The sequence below is a fragment of the Mesoplodon densirostris genome, chromosome 8, assembly GCF_025265405.1.
Source record: "Mesoplodon densirostris isolate mMesDen1 chromosome 8, mMesDen1 primary haplotype, whole genome shotgun sequence".
Taxonomy (NCBI): Eukaryota; Metazoa; Chordata; class Mammalia; order Artiodactyla; family Ziphiidae; genus Mesoplodon; species Mesoplodon densirostris.
The window spans coordinates 34,998,519-35,011,341 of NC_082668.1; the positions used below are offsets into that span (position 1 = coordinate 34,998,519).

General features: G+C 37.0%; 1 protein-coding gene across 6 annotated transcripts in view; it reads left to right on the top strand.

The window, feature by feature from the left end:
* Positions 1-12,823, top strand: part of ALS2 (alsin Rho guanine nucleotide exchange factor ALS2) — an 87,022-nt gene that overhangs the window by 1,632 nt on the left and 72,567 nt on the right. The window lies entirely within an intron of this gene.

Genomic DNA, 12,823 nt, shown 5'->3' on the forward strand with positions numbered 1-12,823 from the left:
AAAAGATGATGCACAACATAAAGAACCAAACACGTAATTTGTTGGGGGGTGATTTGAGTGGCATTATGTGAGCCCCTTATTTTTTAAGTTGATTTATACAATGTGAACTGGAATCTCTTCTCCAAATTTCAGCCTTTCAGAATTTAGGTTGTCATTGACTTACTTTGGGCATTTTGACTGTCAAAGAAGCAAAAGGTATGGTAACAACCTCACTGAGAACTGATTTTAGTTTTCATGTGATTAGATGGGAAGAGTACTATCAATCTTACACATTTTCGTGAAAAACATGGGTTAAATGCAGTATTGCTGGGTCCATTCTAAAGGTATTTCCAAAGAATATGACTGAGTTGTAAAAACCTTTTATAATTCTTTATTAATATGAGACTAAGTAAGGTATGAGTTAAAAAATTAGGAAGGAAGGTAGAGAGTGGTGATTTTTGAGCTGGTGTAGAAGAAGCCTTGCTTTGATGTAGTGTGAGGTTGAGCCCTTTTCTCCGACACTCAGAGGAATGCTGTGAGGATTTTAATAACTTTGTGGAATTAAACCTACCACATACTCTAACTGTATTAGGGATATAGATATTTCTGGTAGAGTTTTTTTTAAACATATTTGTTCTTTTAACTTTTCATAAATGACCAATTAATTCAGTCATCAGTTATAAGAAAGTAGATTTCTTAAGGATATCAATCCTTAAGAAGATGCATGGTAACCACAAATAGCAACCAATTATGATGTGGTCCTTTTTAGCATTACATTTATTTTCCTATTCCCATTTCCCGTTCGTCTATAGATGTAATGGTGCCATCTTTACATTCTGTCTTGATGTTTGCCAGCATCACACAAGTGACAGAAGAGCTGAACAATTGGTGAAGTAGGTGAATTAATTGATCCACATGAATAGAGCACAAATATTCAAATCAGAGATGTAATGAGTACTTTTGGGGGCTCTTGTAGACTTACTCTTTTATTGTACAGTTCATAGAGTTTGGTTTTGAAGAAAAATGTACAGTTTTCTCAACTCCTATGAAAAAAAAGACTGGGTCAATGGGATCTGGGTGAATTTACTTTCATTCTAAGGGTTCTTTTCTTCTGCAACCTAAATTTTTGTTGAGCCGAATTCTTAACTAAAATTGGGGCAATTGTCCAAGCAAACATCTAACAAAGATGATTATAGCAGCTCTTAAAATAGTGATAAAGTAGAACAATCCAGCTGTACTTTAGTAGGGAAATGGATAAACTATGGTTTATTCATGCAATGGAATACTATCCCTTGGTAAAAATGAATAAACTAGATCTTTGTTTATAACATGGATACATTTCAAGTACACAATATTGAGTAAAAAAAGCAAGTTGCCAAAGGGTATATGAATACTGTATTATGCATTTATGTAGAGTTTTGAAACAGTATAGCATATTACTGTTTATTGATATGTATGTATCTAGTGAGAGTACATAAAAGTATAAGAATATACATAGAAATAAGACACATTAACTTTAGGAATAGTGGGTAACTCTGGAGAAGGAAGGTTTGGGTAGAGCTCCTTCAAATCTATATATAAATTTTCTTTTTTTAAAATTTATTTTATTTTATTTATTTATTTTTGGCTGTGTTGGGTCTTCGTTGCTGTGCGCAGGCCTTCTCTAGTTGCGGCGAGCAGGGGCTACTCTTCGTTGCAGTGCGTGGGCTTCTCATTGCGGTGGCTTCTCTTGTTGCAGAGCACGGGCTCTAGAAACGCGGGCTTCAGTAGTTGTGGCACGTGGGCTCAGTAGTTGTGGCTCATGGGCTCCAGAGCGCAGGCTTAGTAGTTGTTTCACACGGGCTTAGTTGCTCCGCAGCATGTGGGATCATCCCGGACCAGGGCTCGAACCCGTGTCCCCTGCATTGGCAGGCAGATTCTTAACCACTGCACCACCAGGGAAGTCCCAAATCTACGTATAACTTTTTCTTCTATTTTAAAGGGAGCTTAAGCAAATATGAAAATATGTTAATATTTGTTAAAACTCAATCATGGGTACATGGATTTGTACATTATTATTAATTTTTTTTACAGATTTGTGAATGGTTAAGATAGTTTGTGAAACTAGCACCTTAGAATTTTTATATATAATCGGGGCTCTCTCCCGATATGCTTTCTTTTTTTTACTTTGTAGCTTCTCTCCCCGCGGTGAAAAGAATGTGCCAGTGCAGCTCCACTATGTAAAGCTTTTCTAAAGAGAGGAGACAGACTTTTCTGTTTGACTTGTGCTCCTGGGAAGATGCTTGCCTTAGGATATGAGGAATGATCCTTCTTGAAAGGCTGCAGGGGAGTTTAAATTCTAGAGACTCTTGAGAAGTGCAGGCGTGTACTGATCATGAACTCTCAAAGTATAGGGGAGTGCATTGTATCATAAAGCCCTGCAAGGAACTTGACAGAGTGACTCACATACAGAATTACCGCAGAGGGACTTCCCTGGTGGTCCAGCGTTAAGACTCCACACTCCCAATGCAGGGGGCCCGGGTTCGATCTCCGGTCAGAAAACTAGATCCCGCATGCCGCAACTAAGACCCTGCACAGCCAAATAAATAAATAAATATTTAAATATTTTTTAAAAACCCCAAATTACTGCAGATATCATGTAGTCATTAACACTTTTTTAAAGTTTTCATTGGTTAAATTTTATTACAGTGTAGTAAACCTGAGTTTTATACTGTGAATGCAAGTGTCCTAGTTATTGCTCAAACAAAATAATGCTCTTTCTACAGGTATTGTTAAGTAAACATGACGACAATGCGTTAAATGGTTGAGTAACAAATAGTGAATTTAATAGCTGATCTCTAATATGACTCACACATTTAAAAACAATATTTTCATTCCTAATCAAGAATACCTGTTATTAGCACTTTCAAAATACTCTAAGTGAAACTTATATCTCCAGAGCAGTATATTTTGACATGTGTACTCCCTGTTCAGTTATGTGGCCCCTTGTTGACCTTAAGCACTGGATATTATTGATTGGTAAAATAAGTCAACATACTTTGAACTGTATTTCTGTAATATTGCCTTTTTAAACAAAGTGGCCATTTTAGTAAAAGAATAGTAGCAAAATATTAAAGGAATAATTTATATCAGAAATTATATGCTATCAAGTAATAATAGGCATAAATGGTTGCAGTACCTGGGAATTTGAAATTCAGTTGCTGGTATTATAATATTTATCAGAATGTTTCATGGGAATTTAGTATTTACAGAAAGTGCATTTTAAAGAGGTAGGCAGTGGGTGCAAAAAGGAGCTAAATGGGTATTTGCTGGGTGTTTATTTTACCATGTTTATCCCCCTCTCCCATGAGTAATATCCATTTTAGAAGATTCTCAACAATCAGAAGAGTGTCGTTTTAGTAGATTTCAAGGTGAAATTAGCAGGCCATAAAAAAAAAAAATAAGTAAAAAGAGAAAGAGACTGTGAAGCCTTAGTGTCCCTGATTGCCCAGAAACAGTATCCATGTACTAAGGAGAAAGGGACTGTTCTTTCCTAGGTTGTCTAACATCTGTGAAGTGACATGAAATAAAAGCATCTTCCTTGTTAGGAAGTACCATTAGCAAATTATGTATGAGAGTTTCTATTATGAGAAGACACTTTGTTTTCATGTCAGACATTGACTTTTATAACAGGCATGGAAACCTTCTAATCATTTGGAAGTCTGTGGACTGGAACTTAAGATTGAGGGTTGTCTTCCACTGAGGACTCACTTATGCGTAGCCAGCTTATACCTAGTGGTTACCATGGGTACAAGAATGTACCCATGAATAAGTCATGGTTTCTGACCTCCAGGAGTTTATAATATATTTTGAATCAGTGACTTAACTGCATTATCCTATTAGTAACAACATTATAAATAATAAGTACTCTCTAGGCCAGCCTACTGACTTTATTTAATGCATTAATTTACTGAACTCCTGAACTCTGGGTCAGGATTTAAGGGGTTGGTCAGCTCCCATAGTGGTATTAGGCAGTGCCTCCAGTGCAGCATTTCAGGCTGAGAGGGCTACGACTTGAAGTGGCCTCCACCTTTGATGGTGGTTGGTTTGTCAAGCCTTAGGTGCAAGATGAATGTTCCTCAACCTTCGGTGGTGGGTAAAGGCTAGAGTGGCAGGATATCCAGGAAGTAGCAGTTGTTGGTGTACAGATTAGTTGTAAATCAGGTGTTTGAGTCAAAAGTTGCCTTAATCCATGTGTAAACATAGACTGAGCCTCTAAAAGCAAATATTTATTAAGCATTTACCATGTGTAAAATTCCATAGGGTCTTCAATTATTGTTTACTGCATTCACAATATAAACTCTGGTTTACTACATTGTAATAAGACACAACTAATTCAAACTTTAAAGAGAAGGTGTAAATGACTGCATGAAATCTGTAGTAATTTTATGTCAGATTCACTCTATGTCCAAATTCTTTTCAAGGCATTATGATACAGTTTGCTCCTTTATCTTTATTTTTATTGTCTTCCTATCTTAATGTCTTGTCATTCTAAACAGTAATATCATTACTCTTGTAACTATAATTATTGCTATTATTTCACTATTTTAATCAATACACTTATTTTAAACCAATAAATGAGACAGGAGACTAAGAGTAGAAGGGCCCAGCTTTGCTAGCGTTAAGTTAGCTTTCTTATGCCTGGAGGGCACTGTCTACTTAGAGCCATCATTCTAGTCAGAAAGATAGAACATACTTGTATGTAAACTCCTTAAGGGTAGGAACTTGTTGATTTATATAGGCCTAGTCTGTCTACAGGTATTTATTGAGTACTTGTTGCATGTCAGGACTACGTGAAGCAGCTGGGATGTAATAGAGCATAAGATGTTTTTGGCTTCCGTGGAAGTTTTATATTAGTTCCATACCTGAGTATAGTAGGTAAGAAAACTACATGTAGTTTTAGTTGTTGAAATTTAATTAAAGTTAATATACTAACTTTTACTAAATTATTAAGGCAAAAGGACTTTGTCCAGAGAATAAAGTTTACTAGATGTGAATACATAGAATCCTACATGATTTAATTTTCTTTTTGCATTTGGGATAATAGTCCATTAACACATTTCTGTTTCATTTTTAAATTTTCTATTTATATTCTGCCTCGTTCCTAAAAGGCAGTTTACAGAAATGTGTAAATGTGGCAAAATAAAATAAAGAGACAGAATGAATGGAACCAGGTGTGAGATTAGAAAACATAGCACACATACTGTGAAGTCCTGGTCACTTACAGGTGCCATCATGTGGGACTCTTACCCTCCTACCACAAAATCTATAATCCTGCCTGTATCTGTACCTGTTGTTTTGTTTCTTTTTAAAATGTAGACCCTTCCTCTTGTGAAAGACCAGTCCCACTGCATGCGTGTTCCGGACACTATCCTCTTCCACTTTTGTCCAGGATTTTGGTTCTGCCCTCTGTCCTTGTCTCCCTTGCATCTAGGATCAATGTCATTGTCCTACAAACATGTTCAGCTGTCTCTCATCTTCCCCCACCCCCCAAAATTACACCCTTGATCTTCATGTTTCTCTCAAGCTACTTCTCCATTTCTGTTTGCCATTTCACTATTTTTTAAAAGAATCATTTCCACCAACTTTATTTTCATGTCCTCACCTGCCATTTATAGTCAGCCTGCTGCAATCTGGTTTTCAGTCCCCAGCTGAGACCCCAGCCGTGTTGACCAGTCATTCCTGCTGGAAACACTCTCTGCTTTGCTTTGTGTGCCCACATCAGACTCTTGTTTGTTCTACCTCTCAGGCCACTTCTCACCTCAGTCTTTGCTTGTTGCTCATCCTATCCAGATAACTTAACAGCTTGATTCTGTGCCTCCCTTTTCTCTTAACACACACTCCAGTGATACTATCCATTGCCTTGATTTCAGATATTATCCATATGCCTTCCCAAGTTTATATCAATAGTTGAGACCTTTCTTCTGAACTCCATACTCACATATTCAGCTGCTCACTTGATATGTATTCTTGGATTTCTCACAGACATCTTGAACTTATAAAAAAATCTTGCCTTACAAGAATCTTACCTTCCACTTCAGAATCCTACCCTCTCACTCTTCCTCGTTTCGGTAAGTGGTACCACTACACAGTTGTTCAAGGGAAAAATTAGAGGTCATTTTTGATACCTCCTTCTCCTTTACCCCCCACTTATGTCTAATACATCACTAAGTCCTAGTTGTTCTAGGACACAGCACCTCTCTCATTATTTACGTCTTTCCACCAAATTGGTAGTCTTGTATGAAATTAAAGAGCCCAGGCTTCCTTCCTCCACTAAGATGAGCCAAGTGAGTATTTGCAGGGAGGATATTTCTTACAGAATTAATTTGGGCACTCTGTGTGAGTATGTTCACTATCAAATGGACTTAAAACTTTAAAAACAAGTGATGTAAATCATTGCCATTAAAAAGTTGAGGACCCCTACCGAAAATGATAGTTGTTTTAGAATACAGGTTCCCAGTCCCTTACTTGAAACCCTTGGGGCGAGGCATGTTTTGGAATTCAGAGTTTTTCTGATCTTGAGAATAAGGTGCATAAACCATATATTATATAACACTTCTCGTGGGACCTTTGGTACCACCCTACAATCATATTAATATTTCTATGACAAAATATATGAAGATGTACACTAAAGGGGTAAAAACTAAATAGCATCACATTAGTTCATGTTGGTTTTGCTCTTGGATGAGTTCAGGTCAGATTAGATTTTACCACCAAAAGACTTAAATGAAAAAACTTTTAGTTTTCAGAGTTTTTTGGAGTTTAGATTTCTGGTTACGGTATCATGGACCCATAGTAGTAGCTTTTCTTTCTAGCAATAATTAGAACATCTAGACCAGATTTTTTTTTTTAGGGCACTCCCAGATCATGGAATTAAAACCATATTCTCTGCATGTACAAGATAGCTTATTTCTCTGTTAAATGTAGCAGGAGGGTGTGTATCCACTGGGATCTAAAAGTGGAATCAACTCATTAAGAACCAAACTTTTTGTTTTAAAGGGTCATCTGAGAGTTTAATTACTTTACATTTCACTGTGAAGGAGATAATTTGACGTGTAGAGTGGTATACTTTAAAATGAGGGGATGCTGTAGTCTAGTTTGCTCCTTTTACAGATGCCATTGATCTCTGGAAAGGCCATGTGAGGTAAAAGAGGACCCCACATTTTCTGACTCTGTAAATATCACACAGCTTCTGTATCAGAGCTAGTTAATATAATAAAGGCTATGAGGGAAAGTTACTATAACAGAAGAAAAGAAGCAGAGTGCAGGGATCCTGACCCCCAAAGCTCATCTGGGGAGAAATATCCCCAGAAGAAGCTCCGTGATTAGGCAATTGTGTAGCAGTTAAAACTGTTAGCAGTGAAAGAACATAAGCAAGTTTAAATGCTTTTCGAATGGTTGAGGCAAGTCTTATAGATTTCTCAGAGAGGGGATTATAAAAATACTAGGAAAACAAATTTTTTGGTTTGCTTTTTCTGTTTGGATACATAATTGACAAAGAATGTTAGATTAACTGGATTCGGTACATGCTGCATATTTTAAGTATGTGAGGTAAAACTTTATAATATAAGCTTCCCACATTTAGGTGCAATATTCCTTTTCAGTTATGTTTCCTTACCAGTCATTTCCTTTTTTCTCATTGCTGTATCTGAATTTCAGGCACACGTGTCTTCTTAGGAGAAGTCAAGTATATTAAACACCATTAAAACAAAATTCGACCTATAAACATCGATAAAGAAAGATGTGTGTGAAATAGTGTACTAGCTTTCCGTTGCTGCTTGTAGCATTGCTGTAAACTCAGCGCCTAAAATAACACAAATTAATTATCTTAGCGTTCTTTAGGTTAAAAGTTGGACACAAGTCTCGCTGGGTTAAAATCAAGGTGTCAGCAGGGCTGCGTTTTTACCTGGAGGCTCTAGGAGGGAATTCGTTTCCTTGCCTCTTCCAGCTTCTAGAGGCCACCTACATTCTTTGGCTTATGGCTGCCCCCTCCCATCTTCAAAGCCAGCAATTTAGCAGCTCTCTGACACGGCTTGTTACCATCACCTCTCTTTCTCAAGCTCTCCTCTGCCTCTCTCTTCCACTTTATTTATTTATTTATTTATTTATTTTATACAGCAGGTTCTTATTAGTCATCAGTTTTATACACATCAGTGTATATATGTCAGTCCTAATCTCCCAATTCATCACACCATCACCACCCCCCGCCCCGACACTTCCCCCCTTGGTGTCCATACGTTTGTTTCTCTACATCTGTGTCTCTATTTCTGCCCTGCAAACCAGTTCATCTGTACCATTTTTCCAGGTTCCACATATGTGCCTTAATATACAATATTTGTTTTTCTCTTTCTGACTTAACTTCACTCTGTATGACAGTCTCTAGATCCATCCATGTCTCAACAAATGACCAAATTTCGTTCCTTTTTATGGCTGAGTAATATTCCATTGTATATATGTACCACTTTATCCATTCTTTATCCATTCATCTGTGGATGGGCATTTAGGTTGCTTCCATGACCTGGCTACTGTAAATAGTGCTGCAATGAACATTGGGGTGCATGTGTCTTTTTGAATTATGGTTTTCTCTGGGTATATACCCAGTAGTGGGATTGCCGGGTCGTATGCTAATTCTATTTTTAGTTTTCTAAGGAACCTCCATACTGTTCTCCATAGTGGCTGTATCAATTTACATTCCCACCAACAGTGGAAGAGGGTTCCCTTTTCTCCACACCCTCTCCAGCATTTGTTGTTTGTAGATTTTCTGATGATGCCCATTCTAGCTGGTGTGAGATGATACCTCATTGTAGTTTTGATTTGCATTTCTCTAATAATTGCTGATGTTGAGCAGCTTCTCATGTGCTTCTTGGCCATCTGTATGTCTTCTTTGGAGAAATGGCTATTTAGGTCTTCTGCCTATTTTTGGATTGTGTTGTTTGTTTTTTTAATATTGAGCTGCATGAGCTGTTTATATATTTTGGAGATTAATCCTCTGTTGATTCGTTTGCAAATATTTTCTCCCATACTGAGGGTTGTCTTTTTGTCTTCATTGTAGCTTCCTTTGCTGTGCAAAAGCTTTTAAGTTTCATTAGGTCCCATTTGTTTATTTTTGTTTTTATTTCCATTATTCTAGGAGGTGCATCAAAAAAGACCTTGTTGTGATTTATGTCAAAGAGTGTTCTTCCTATGCTTTCCTCTAAGAGTTTTATAGTGTCTGGTCTTACATTTAGGTCTCTAATCCATTTTGAGTTTATTTTTGTGTATGGTGTTAGGGAGTGTTCTATTTCATTCTTTAACATGTAGCTGTCCAGTTTTCCCAGCACCACTTACTGAAGAGACTGTCTTTTCTCCATTGTATATCCTTGCCTCCTTTGTCATAGATTAGTTGACCATAGGTGCGTGGGTTTATCTCTGGGCTTTCTGTCTTGTTCCATTGATCTATGTTTCTGTTTTTGTGCCAGTACCATATTGTCTTGATGACTGTAGCTATGTAATGTAGTCTGAAGCCAGGGAGTCTGATTCCTCCAGCTCCATTTTTTTCCCTCAAGACTGCTTTGGCTATTCGGGGTCTTTTGTGTCTCCATACAAATTTGAGATGATTTGTTCTAGTTCCGTAAAAATTGCCATTGGTAATTTGATAGCGATTGCATTGAATCTGTAGATGGCTTTGGGTAGTATAGTCATTTTCACAATATTGATTCTTCCAATCCAAGAACATGGTATATCTCTCCATCTGTTGGTATCATCTTTAATTTCTTTCATCAGTGTCTTACAGTTTTCTGCATACAGGTCTTTTATCTCCCTAGGTAGGTTTATTCTCAGATATTTTATTCCTTTTGTTGCAATGGTAAATGGGAGTGTTTACTTAATTTCTCTTTCAGATTTTGCAACATTAGTGTATAGGAATGCAAGAGATTTCTGTGCATTAATTTTGTATCCTGCAGCTTTACCGAATTCATTGATTAGCTCTAGTAGTTTTCTGGTGGCATTTTTAGGATTCTCTATGTATAGTATCATGTCATCTGCAAACAGTGACAGTTTTACCTCTCCTTTTCCAGTTCGTATCCTTTTATTTCTTTCTCTTCTCTGATTGCCATAGCTAGGACTTCCAAAACTATGTTGAACAATAGTGGCGAGATTGGACATCCTTGTCTTGTTCCTGATCTTAGGGAAATGCTTTCAGTTTTTCACCATTGAGAATGATATTTTGCTGTGTGTTTGTCGTATATGGCCTCTATTATGTTGAGGTAGGTTCCCTCTATGCCCACTTTCTGGAGAGTTTTTATCACAAATGGGTGTTGAATTTTGTCAAAAGTTTTTTCTGCATCTATTGAGATGATCATGTGGTTTTTCTTCTTGAGTTTCTTAATATGCTGTATCACATTGATTGATTTGTGTTTATTGAAGAATCCTTGCATCCCTGGGATAAATCCCACTTGATCATGGTGTATGATCCTTTTAACGTGTTGTTGGATTCTGTTTGCTAGTATTTTGTTTAGGATTTTTGCAACTATATTCATCAGTGATATTGGTCTGTAATTTTCTGTTTTTGTAGTATCTTTGTCTGCTTTTGGTATCAGGGTGATGGTGGCCTCATACAATGAGTTTGGGAGTGTTCCTTCCTCCACAATTTTTTGGAGGAGTTTGAGAAGGATAGGTGTTAGCTCTTCTCTAAATGTTTGATAGAATTCACCTGTGAAGCCATCTGGTCCTGGACTTATGTTTGTTGGAAGATTTTTAATCACAGTTTCAATTTCATTACTTGTGATTGGTCTGTTCATAGTTTCTATTTCTTCCTGGTTCCGTCTTGGAAGGTTATACCTTTCTAAGAATTTGTCCATTTCTTCCATGTTGTCCATTTTATTGGCATAGAGTTGCTTGTAGTAGTCTCTTAGGATGCTTTGTATTTCTGCGGTGTCTGTTGTAACTTCTCTTTTTTCATTTCTAATTTTATTTATTTGAGTCCTCTCCTTTTTCTTGATGAGTCTGGCCAATGGTTTAGCAATTTTTTTTATCTTCTCAAAGAACCGGCTTTTTGTTTTATTGATCTTTGCTATTGTTTTCTTTGTTTCTATTTCATTTATTTCTGCTCTGATCTTTATGATTTCTTTCCTTCTGCTAACTTTGGGTTTTGTTTGTTCTTCTTTCTCTGGTTCCTTCAGGTGTAAGGTTAGATTGTTTATTTGAGATTTTTCTTGTTTCTTGAGGTAGGCTTGTATAGCTGTGAACTTACCTCTTGGAACTGCTTTTGCTGCATCCCATAGGTTTTGGATTGTCGTGTTTTCATTGTCATTTGTCTCTAGGTATGTTCTGATTTCCTCTTTGATTTCTTCAGTTACCTCTTGGTTATTTAGTAATGTATTGTTTAGCCTCCATGTTTGTGTTTTTTACTTTTTTTTCCTGTAATTTATTTCTAATCTCATAGCATTGTGGTCGGAAAAGATCCTTGCTATGATTTCAATTTTCTTAAATTTACTGAGGCTTGATTTTTGACCCAAGATGTGATCTATCCTGGAGAATGTTCCGTGCGCACTTGAGAAGAAAGTGTAATCTGCTGTTTTTGGATGGAATGTCCTATAAATATCAATTAAATCTATCTGGTCTATTGTGTCATTTAAAGCTTGTGTTTCCTTATTTATTTTCATTTTGGATGGTCTGTCCATTGGTGTAAGTGAGGTGTTAAAGTCCCCCACTATTATTGTGTTACTGTTGATTTCCTGTTTTATAGCTGTTAGCAGTTGCCTTATGTATTGAGGTGCTCCTATGTTGGGTGCATATATATTTATAATTGTTATATCTTCTTCTTGGATTGATCCCTTGATCATTATGTAGTATCCTTCCTTGTCTCTTGTAAGATTCTTTATTTTAAAGTCCATTTTATCTGATACGAGTATTGCTACTCCAGCTTTCTTTTGATTTGCATTTGCGTGGAATATCTTCTTCCATGCCCTCACTTTCAGTCTGAATGTGTCCCTAGGTCTGAAGTGGGTCTCTTGTAGCCAGCATATATATGGGTCTTGTTTTTGTATCCATTCAGCAAGCCTGTGTCTTTTGGTTGGAGCATTTAATCCATTCACGTTTAAGGTAATTATCGATATGTATGTTCCTATGACCATTTTCTTAATTGCTCTGGGTTTGTTTTTGTAGGTCCTTTTCTTCTCTTGTGTTTCTCACTTAGAAAAGTTCCTTTAGCATTGTTGTAGAGCTAGTTTGGTGGTGCTGAATTCTCTTAGCTTTTGCTTGTCTGTAAAGCTTTTGATTTCTCCATTGAATCTGAATGAGATCCTTGCCGGGTAGAGTAATCTTGGTAGTAGTTTCTTCCCTTTCATCACTTTAAGTGTATCATGCCACTTCCTTCTGGCTTGTAGAGTTACTGCTGAGAAATCAGCTCTTAACCTAATGGGAGTTCCCTTGCATGTTATTTGTCGTTTTTCCCTTGCTGCTTTCAATAATTTTTCTTTGTCTTTAATTTTTGCGAATTTGATTACTATGTGTCTCGGCATGTTTCTCCTGGGTTTTTCCTATATGGGACTCTCTGCGCTTCCTGGACTTGGGTGGCTATTTCCTTTCCCATGTTAGGGAAGTTTTCGACTATAATCTCTTCAGATATTTTCTCTGGTCTTTTCTCTTTCTCTTGTCCTTCTGGGACCCCTATAATGCAAATGTTCATGTGTTTAATGTTGTCCCAGAGGTCTCTTAGGCTGTCTTCATTTCTTTTCATTCTTTTTTCTTTATTCTGTTTGCAGCAGTGAATTCCACCATTGTGTCTTCCAGGTCACTTATCCATTCTTCTGCCTCAGTTATTCTG